The sequence below is a fragment of the Lactuca serriola genome, chromosome 3 (genome assembly GCF_051521515.1).
Source record: "Lactuca serriola cultivar US96UC23 chromosome 3, Lser_US96UC23_V15, whole genome shotgun sequence".
In the NCBI taxonomy this organism is placed as follows: domain Eukaryota; kingdom Viridiplantae; phylum Streptophyta; class Magnoliopsida; order Asterales; family Asteraceae; genus Lactuca; species Lactuca serriola.
The window spans coordinates 288626776-288636831 of record NC_136410.1 but is presented as its reverse complement, the minus strand read 5'-3'; positions in this window follow the sequence as shown (position 1 = coordinate 288636831).

The window sequence follows — 10056 nt, the reverse complement described above, 5'->3', positions numbered from 1 at the left end:
GGACTGTGTTCTTAAGAAGATGGCTGAAAAGGACAATGGAAATGATGAGGAAGCTGTGCTGCAGAAGAGATTGGATGAGTTAAGAAAGAAGAAGTCTACCGCTAACCCTTCTATTAATGCTCTTATTGTGCAGGGTTCGGTCAATGACGATGAGTTCGGTAGCACTGAAGTTTGGTCTACTGACTCAGAAGACGAAGAAGTGAGAAAGCCTACTCATGGAAAGGCATATGTGGCTAAGGAGGAAAGCAGTGGTGGAAAATGCTTCATGGTGACTGAGGTGTCTCAAATGAGGGGATACAACACCGATGGAGGAAGCAATGGACCGAAGGTGCAGGAGGATATGTGCTTTACGGCTAAACCACTCAGCCAGCAGTTCAATGAACTCGATGAACTGATAAAGAAGGTACAATCTGCTTTTCTTTCATTTAAAGTACCACCATCCTCTTACGAGAAAGAACTAAAAAATATCAATACAAGAATTTCTCATTTAGATAGTAGCCTAACTCAAACTCGAGTCACCAATTCTAACCTGACTGATCAATTAAGCAGGGCGGCGTCGAAGAGTGAGGAGCGGCGAATGTGGATTGAGTTAAAAGAGTCGGAATTAATTAAAGTTAAAGACGAAAACATTTATTTGCAGAGAGACAATTTGAAATTGTTAAAACAACGAAATGTTTTTTGTTTAATAGCTAAACGTTTATATTCCAATATTACTCAACTTCACTTGGACTGTGAGATAGGTCAAAAGATCCATCGCATGATTTTGCCCTTTCTAGAATTTAAGGAGGATGAAATCGATGTCGAAGCTTACAATTGTGAAAGTGTGATATCGTCTGATGATGTCAATCCAACCTATATGTATGGACTCGACAAAATTGAGTCCTTCATTAAGTCCAAAGACCACAAGGACATGCTCAAAAACCTTTTGGACGAAAATGACCGACTTAAACTGAGAACCGAAACCATGCAAAAATTTAACTCTCTTAACGCCAACGTAAGCTCAGAAAACAAAATCAATGTTGAAAATTCATCTGAGCTTAATGAGGACGAAAACTTGAGTGAAATTTCTGTGGAGGATACGGTTGACTGCTCAGAATTTATTAAAAGCGAAACTGAAAACCACAAAAACCTTATTTCTGAAAATTCTGTGGAATTCGCTAGATTGTCCCAACAAAAGTCCCCGAAATTAGTAGAAAAAGTTGTTGTGTATCAAAAGGTCAGGACCACTCCAAATCAAGTATACAAGGTGACTGGAGTAACCGAACATCAAACAGCTGAACTCACAGCTATTGTTAACGAAGACAATGTTGATGGTTGTGATGAGTATTTCTGGGAAGCTCCTATTGATAATGGAAACGAAACCGTTGGTCTTTCTGAAAGAACCTCCTGGATGAAGAAAGGGAGGTACATACCTGAACCCTTGAACAAGCCTGATAATTTCAGTGAACCAAGTACAAGTGGTACCAAAGAAATTCCTCAAGAGGATGATTGTTTAGCAAAAGAAGACATTCCTTCAACACCTACAGCTCAAAGCGAAACTTCATCAGATACTCCTTCCACTTCCTCAGGGCAAACTGAATCTTCTTCAGATATTCCATCTGTTCCTTCTGCACAAAGAAAAACTCCTGAAGTTCAAAAGGAATCAGTCAAAGTTACAGCAAAAACAAGAGCGAACGTTCATCATCAACCTAAGCAGATGAGGGATAAGAAGATAGAGAGGAACCAAAGATACAGGAAAAATCTTTCTGAAAGGAAACAATTCTGGCACTCCCAGAACGCATACTATACACACAAGGACAAGAATCTGAAGTATGAAAACAATCCTGTACGAAAGCCTGAAAGTTCCACTAACCGAAAGCCAAGGTTCGGTTCGCAAGAAGATATTAACCAAAAGCCAAGGTTCGGTTCACAAGAAGATACCAACCGAAAGCCAAGGTTCGGTTCTGAAAAGGACTTCGACCGAAACCAAAGGTTCGGTTCCAAGAACAACACCAACCGAACACAGAGGTTCGGCTCCAAAATGAAAAAGGAACAAGACTCAAAGGTTAACCCCACCAACGATCAAAAGCAAAAGGGTCACCTAGAGTCATCAGCAAGGAAGACATCTCCATCCAAATCCAAATCCTCTCTTCCTAATTCTTCTCGTTCTTTCACTTCCACTCATTCATCTCCATCTAGTTCCAAAACTAATCACGCTTGCCCTCGAAAACCTCATTCTTCAGCTGAACAGAAGGGAAAGCAAAAGGTCGATGAATCCAAACCTGAGTCCGAAACGAACATCCCTAATGTTCATAAAATAAAAGTCTTTACCATTAAAAAGAAAGATGAAACAACTCTAATAAAACGAACATATCTAGTTGACATCTCTCTCACTATTCCTGTTCCCATGAAAAGCTCACATGGACCCAAGAAACTTTGGGTTCCTAAATCTGCTTAATTTTTTGCAGGTTATAAGTGACGAGCAGTTTGACGAAGAATGGTACATCGACAGTGGCTGCTCGCGTCACATGACAGGGAGGAAAGAGGAGCTTAGGGAATACAGATCCCTTGCAAATGGTGGCAATGTTAAGTTTGGAAATAACTCTTTCGGGACCATAAAGGGATATGGGATGATAACGAATGGTGATTTTACCATAAGAAAGGTGGCCTATGTGGAAGGACTTCAACACAACCTCATCAGTGTATCTCAGCTTGTTGGAGGTACTGGTCTCAAAGTTTCATTCGATGATGAAGGTTCGGAAATCATAGAGAAAAAGACAAAGAAAGTGATTCTGAAGTCAGAGCGAAAGGGTGAAATGTTTCCTCTTAACATGAAACCCATCAAAGGAAATCCAGCCATATGTCTGCTATCAAAAGCTCAATCCGACGAAAGCTGGTTGTGGCACCGAAGACTCTCTCATCTCAATTTCAAGGATATCAACCGACTTGTCACTGGAGGTCATGTTAGGGGTCTTCCATTGCTCAAGTTCGACAGAGAGCATTTGTGTGCTGCATGCGAAATGGGAAAGCAGAGTCGTCAAAGTCACCCATCCATAATTAACACAAAAGTTGTTGAACCACTCGAATTGCTTCATATCGATTTGTGTGGTCCTTCATCTATTGAAAGCATCGGTGGTAGCAAGTATATTCTTGTTATCGTTGATGACTTCTCTCGATTTACATGGGTGTTCTTTCTAAAGCTCAAATCTGAAGCGACTCAAAAGCTGAAAGCGTTCATCAAACAAATTGAGGTCCAGCTCAAGAAGGTCGTTCGCAACATAAGGAGCGACAATGGTCTCGAATTCAAGAACAAAGAGTTTGAAGAGTTTCTTGCAGAAAAGGGAATCAGTCATAATTTCTCAGCTCCCTACACACCACAGAAGAACGGAATAGTCGAAAGACGAAACCGATCGTTGTGTGAAGCTGCCCGAACTATGCTAAGTTTCGCTTCCTTACCTCTTTATTTTTGGGCTGACGCTATTTCTGCTGCTTGTTATACACAAAACAGGTCCTATCTCAACAAGCGATTCACGCTCACACCATATGAGATAATAAATAACAGAAAACCCAACGTGAAATTTTTCCACGTGTTTAGCTCAAGGTGTTTCATCTTTAACTCTAAAGAACACCGCAACAAGTTTGATGTCAAGGCTGACGAGGGAATCTTTCTGGGTTACTCACTCACTTCAAAGGCGTACAGGGTCCTAAACAAACGATCAAGAAGGATTGAAGAGACATACTATGTGACCTTCGACGATAGCTTTGTCAAGAAGCTACAGGCCATAGATGACACTGCCAGGGAAATCTTTCCTCAAACTGGTCAAGTCACAGTCTCGATCGCCAATATGTACGAGAACTTTCTGGATCTCTTTGACGAACCGGAAAAAGCTTCTCTCTCCGAAGCAGGTGCAGCTGACAACAAGATAGATCATATGAATAAGATTGTCGAAGATACTGCAAGAAGAATGCATGAAGGAGAATCGCCCACTGATGACTCTCCAACCAACAATGCTTCAGTCGAGGGGGAGCCAAGTTCTCATATCGAGGGGGAGCAAAGCTCTACAACACCACCCGAAGGTACTTCTCCAACCGAAGGTGCCCCTCCAAACGAAGGTGCTTCAATGCCTGAAACTCCAGCACCACAAGACACCCCTGAAACTCATGTTTCTCAAGACTCATCAATTGAGGGGGAGCATGATGATATGACGAATGATGACGATAGCCAATCTGAGCCCGAAGAGATGATCAATGCTGAACTAGATCCAACCTTCGATCCGAATTACCCTCCTCTCACAAAATGGACCAGAGATCATCCTATCTCCCAAGTAGTTGGTGATGTATCTGAAAAGGTTCTGACCCGATCTCAACTGAAGGCAAAACAGACATCCTTATTCTCAAAAGTTGAGTTTTGTATGTTTAACTCATTCGTATCAAAAGTTGAACCGAAGACAGTGAACACTGCCCTCGATCACTCTAATTGGGTTCAAGCGATGCAAGACGAACTGAATGAGTTTGAAAGGAACAAAGTCTGGCGCCTCATTCCAACTCCTCCAGATGCTTCGGTTGTTGGTCTTAAATGGGTCTTTAGAAACAAAATGGACAAGGAAGGTAATGTCATAAGGAACAAGGCTCGTCTGGTTGTCAAGGGATACTGTCAGGAGGAAGGGATAGATTACGAAGAAACGTTCGCTCCAGTAGCTAGGCTAGAATCGGTTAGAATATTTCTGGCCTATGCTGCTCACAAAAACTTTGAGGTTTTCCAAATGGACGTCAAGTGTGCATTTCTCAATGGAGAACTTGAAGAAACTGTGTATGTGGAGCAACCTCCTGGGTTCGTGAACGAAAAGTATCCAAATCATTGCTACATTCTGGATAAAGCTGTGTACGGCCTCAAACAAGCTCCGAGAGCCTGGTATGAAACGCTTACAAAATTTTTGAAGATGTCCAAATTCAAACAAGGTTCGGTTGACCCAACCTTCTTTCGTAAAAAGGAAGGTAACCACCTTATGATAGTTTAAATTTATGTCGATGACATCATCTTTGGCTCCACGAATCCCAGCTTAACAGCTGAATTCAGAAAGTTGATGGAGACTAAGTTTGAAATGAGCTCAATGGGTCCTATTAACTTTTTCCTTGGTTTAAACATAAGACAGGGACCCGAAGGCATCTTTATCAATCAGGAAGCTTACACTAAGACTCTCCTAGCGAAGTTTGGAATGATGGGAGACTCAAAAGTCAAAGTCCCAATGGCATTCGGCACCAAGCTGACCCCTTCACTAGATAAACTGGCTATTGACATCACACTCTATCGTTAAATGATAGGCTCATTGATGTATCTAACTGCTAGCAGGCCTGATATCATGTTTTCTGTGTGTTACTGTGCTCGATTTCAGGCTAACCCACGCGAACCTCACATGCTGGCAGTGAAGAACATCCTACGCTATCTCAAGCGAACCGCCTCCTTAGGTCTATGGTATCCATCCAATTCAGGCTTTTTCGTTCAAGCCTATTCTGATGCTGACCTTGGAGGATGTGGACTCGACCGCAAAAGCACAACTGGTGGCTGTCAATTTCTTGATGGGAAGTTGGTTAGCTGGCAATCCAAGAAACAAACATGTGTGTCGCTGTCTACTGCTGAAGCGGAATACATTGCCGCTGCATCCTGCACATCACAAGTGATTTGGATCCAGAGTCAACTTCGAGACTATGGACTCAATATGAAGAAGATCCCACTATATTGTGACTCTGAAAGTGCAATTAGGATCTGTCATAACCCAGTGCAACACTCTAAAACCAAACACATAGCACTAAGGTATCACTTCATCAAAGATCATGTGGAAGATGGAAATGTCGAAGTTCACTTCGTAAGAACCACTGATCAACTGGCTGATGTCTTTACCAAAGCTCTTCCTGAAGCATCATTCAATAAAATATTGCAAGGGCTCGGTATGATGGAATCAGAATCAGTTCCTCACACTACCACTCAATCTCAACCGTAAGAAGCGAAACCAACCGAACGTTCGGGTTCGGTTCAACCATCTGACTCACTCATTACTTCAAAGGTAGTTTTTCTGTGTTGTATATTTCTTGTGCAAAATTTATTTTTCTTTACGTAACAAGTTTTTTTATTATCTCTAAACTTCTTGGTTTCTTAAAAATTTTCAAAGACCGGAACTTCAAGAAGGTTCGGGTTCGGTTTTTCAAAATTTTCAAGAACCGAAACCAACCGAAGGTTCGGGTTCGGTTTTTCAAAATTTTCCTGAACCGAAACCAACCGAAGGTTCGGGTTCGGTTTTTCAACTTTTTCCAACCGAAACCAACCGAACGTTCGGGTTCGGTTTTTCCATTTTTTTTTTCTTCTTGTCTTATTTTTTTTTATCTTTTCTATTTTTTAATTTAAAAAAAATATATATATATATGTTTTTATCTTATTTTTTTTATTTTTTTTATATAAATTTCAAACACTCCAAAAATATGTTTTTATTTTTTTTGTATGTTCGTTTACTTATGGGGATATATTTGCTGAATTACTTAAGTGTCCCTAGAAGCATGCTGCTGTATGTGTCCCAAGCCTCATAAGATTTTGAATAATTGCCTTCACGACTTGGTATACACAAACCTTGTCTTCCCAATACGGCTAACTTATTTATTCTAATCGTGAGCTACCTCACACTCTTCTCACATGAGTTAAGAGTCTCCTGCTTGGTCCTTTCTTTCGCAGCAGAGGTACTATGTCTTCTTTCACCATCCCCATTACACTTCTCCATAACATTCGTTTCATCACTGTAACCCTTGAGACTCTCAGAAACTACCACTGAGGTTTATGGTTACACAACATCTGTGTTTATGATCTTAGTTTCGTGCCACTACGAGCTGAGTGAAACCCAAAATTCAACACCAAAGAATTGACGGTGACAAATTAATTTGATCAAGTTTTCACCAATGAATTGACGAATGTACCTTCATGAAATCTCAATTTTTTTTTTCGATTCCAGTGAAATTGTTACACACCATAACATTTCTTCCCATGGGATCCAGTTATAATTTTTATCTGAGATTTTATACTTATCCAAGTCACTTAAAAATCAACTCCAACCTACTTGTTCAACAGACTACACCGGTCTCACAAGTACTTTGTTCACTTTCGTTCTTATATCAAGAATTGAATTGTTGAATCAAAGCGAAACCACCCTTAATTAGTCTTATTAAAAGAAGCCTTTCAACATTTATTAATAAATGTTTGATCGTAATTCAACGGGATTCCACACTAACACTTTGAGGTCTTTCTTGATCTTGAAGGAAGAGATTCGTGCCCGGGATCATCAGTTTCGTGTCATAATTGACATCACAGATTATTCCAAAAAGGGTTGCTTTATTTCCTTATCTTTTACACTCTTAGCACGAAAATCCTAGATTTTCAAAATTCCGTTACTAATTATTTTACAGGCTGGTTTATTACTGAGGGATTACTAATGAAGTTGTGGCCAAAAATTAGCCACGTGGGTCCTCAATTGAATACAGCTGATTCAAAAGGGAAAAAGACAAAAAGATGCTGACGCGGCGGAAGTTCAAAGGATAGAAATTCAAACGACGGTAAAAAAAAAAAAGGCGGGCGCGTGAATTTGAAGAGGTCGCGCTTTTTCTGACACATTTGGACGCGTGTGCAGTATTGAAGCGTCATCCATCTGGCATTAATGGCGCGTGTGGAAATGGAAACGGTTCCTCTCTCTGAACCGGCACTTATTGGGCGGCGTGATCCTAGGAATCTGACACTCTCTCTCCTACGTGATCATCGCACGTCCCAACTGTCACCAATCAGTCACTCAAAAACCCTTCCATATTTCCATAAGAGATTTGAATCGATCTTTCTCTCTCCTATCACCTACTATAAAAACCCATCCAGACCACCTTTTACCTCTTTACTGCCCCATAATTTCCAAAGCAAAAATACTTCCAAACTCTCTCCCGGTTATCTTCTTCTCCAACCTGCAACAATGGCTGAATCCTCTTCCGTCCATGCTACTTCTCAGATTCTTCCAATCCGTCCTCAGCAATGCCTCGTGATTGATCTGAACCCACTGGCCTATGATCCCTACATGTCGCCGGTCATCGAGTGTCTCAAATACTCCCAGCTTGCTCCGGCACTGTCACGGATTGAAACGGTGCCAATGGTGGCCCTATCTCAGGTCTACGCAACGGCTTATTACGACAAGGCCGTTGACAGAGTCTTTTTCGAAGTGGCGGAACACAAGACGTCGATTTCTCGTTCTCGCTTCTGCTCTATGCTTGGGTTTGCTGCTGACCCATCGCGTGTTCACCCGGAGACAATTCCGGTTGGTATGCTCTACAGCATGTTCTACAACATGGGCTACACGGAAGTTCTCACCTCCGTCGCCAGATTCAAGAAGTCATGCCTACCGCCCCAATGGAATGGGTTATTTACAGTTCTCTTCAAGGGACTGTCAGAACGAAGCTCAGGATCGAACGGGGCCAGTCGTCTTTTCCTGTCGATTATGTATGCGGTGTACAACGGGATCAATCTGGACTACGGATTTGTCCTTTGGCAACAACTGATTCAGAGCCTCTCTTCCGCTTCCCGACACTCCGAGGTGTCACTAGCCCGATTCTGGATCTTGATCACAAGATGGGCTATGGACAGGTTCGATGTCCAAACTGCTGACGGTGCACCGATGTCTTCGATTGGTACGTTCCACACCACGAAGATCATCGTATCCGCTGCATCGAAATTCTCCTTCATTGGCTCTATCCCGGAGTCAATGTATGGTAGTGTGCCATCAGACAGCAGTATGATCAAGGCGATCAAGGAGTTAGGGCCATCTGGTCCGAGGGAACTGACACCGGACATGTTGAGATCGATCCATGATGCCGACAAACCGGTGGCCAGGGGTAAGAAGGCAGACAAGGGGAAGAAACCATCCAAAGCCCCAAAACCTACTCCCAAGAAGCGCAAACAACCGAAGGCTGCCTCGTCACCACAACCGAAAAGGAGGAAGACCCAACAAAAGCGAAAGCTAATCCTTTCCTCCTCATCAAGTGAATCCGAAGTTGAGAGTTCGGACGCTGAGGGATCACAAGGCGATGTCTCTCCTCTACGAGGCAACACACCCCCTCGGTCCCCAACCCCGGAGATGGAACTTCACCAATCCCCAGTTCCTTCCCCTCCACCCACAATACCTATTTCCATTCCCACCATAACCCCTACTATACCACCAACCTCATTCCCTATACCTCCACCCATATTCACCACCTCAACCGAAACACCACCTGTAACCGAAACCCCTCCCGTAACCGAACCTCCACAAACCGAAACCCATACACAACCACCACCCGAAACTAACCCCCCACCTACTCAACCTGAACCAACCAAACCCATAACACCCCCAGCTTCACCTCCACCTCAATCTCCAGAAGACGCCTCCGATGGCGATGATCAATACCTAGGTGGTGATCACCTGAACTTTGATTCGGTCTACTATAGTCCGTTTCAAGTTCAAAGTGATGAGGAGGATGATGCTCCTGTAACCAAGAAGCATCTCCGCGAGCTGAACGAGAAGGTTGATCAACTTCTCGCCTCCTCTTCCAATCAGCAGTCATCCTTATCTGAAGCTGCCCTTCAGAGGATAGTTGATGCCTTCTCTAGGGCTCAACATGACTCAGTGGCCTCTGCTACTGCTGCAATAGACGCCTCCACCCGCGCTTGTGAGGCTGCGACCGAAAAAGTCGATAAACTATTCCATGACGCTACAATCCTGCTGCAGTCTATGAAGGAAAGCGCCGATGCCACCAAAACAACTCTGGAACCACTTGTCAATCAATTGGCCCAGTTGGTAAAGACGGAGTTATCCTCGTTCGCTACCCTCAGACAAAACCTTAGCGACGACAACTCGGCACTCCGTGCCTCCATCGATGCCCGCTTGGCAAAACTACAAGAGGATCTTGCGGCTGAAAATAAACTGATGGACGTCCTGGCGAGTAAGACTACTGCCCTCAAGGTCAAGAGCACCCAACTTTCCAACTCCGAACAACAATTGGAGGCTCTTCGATCCGAAAGGGAAA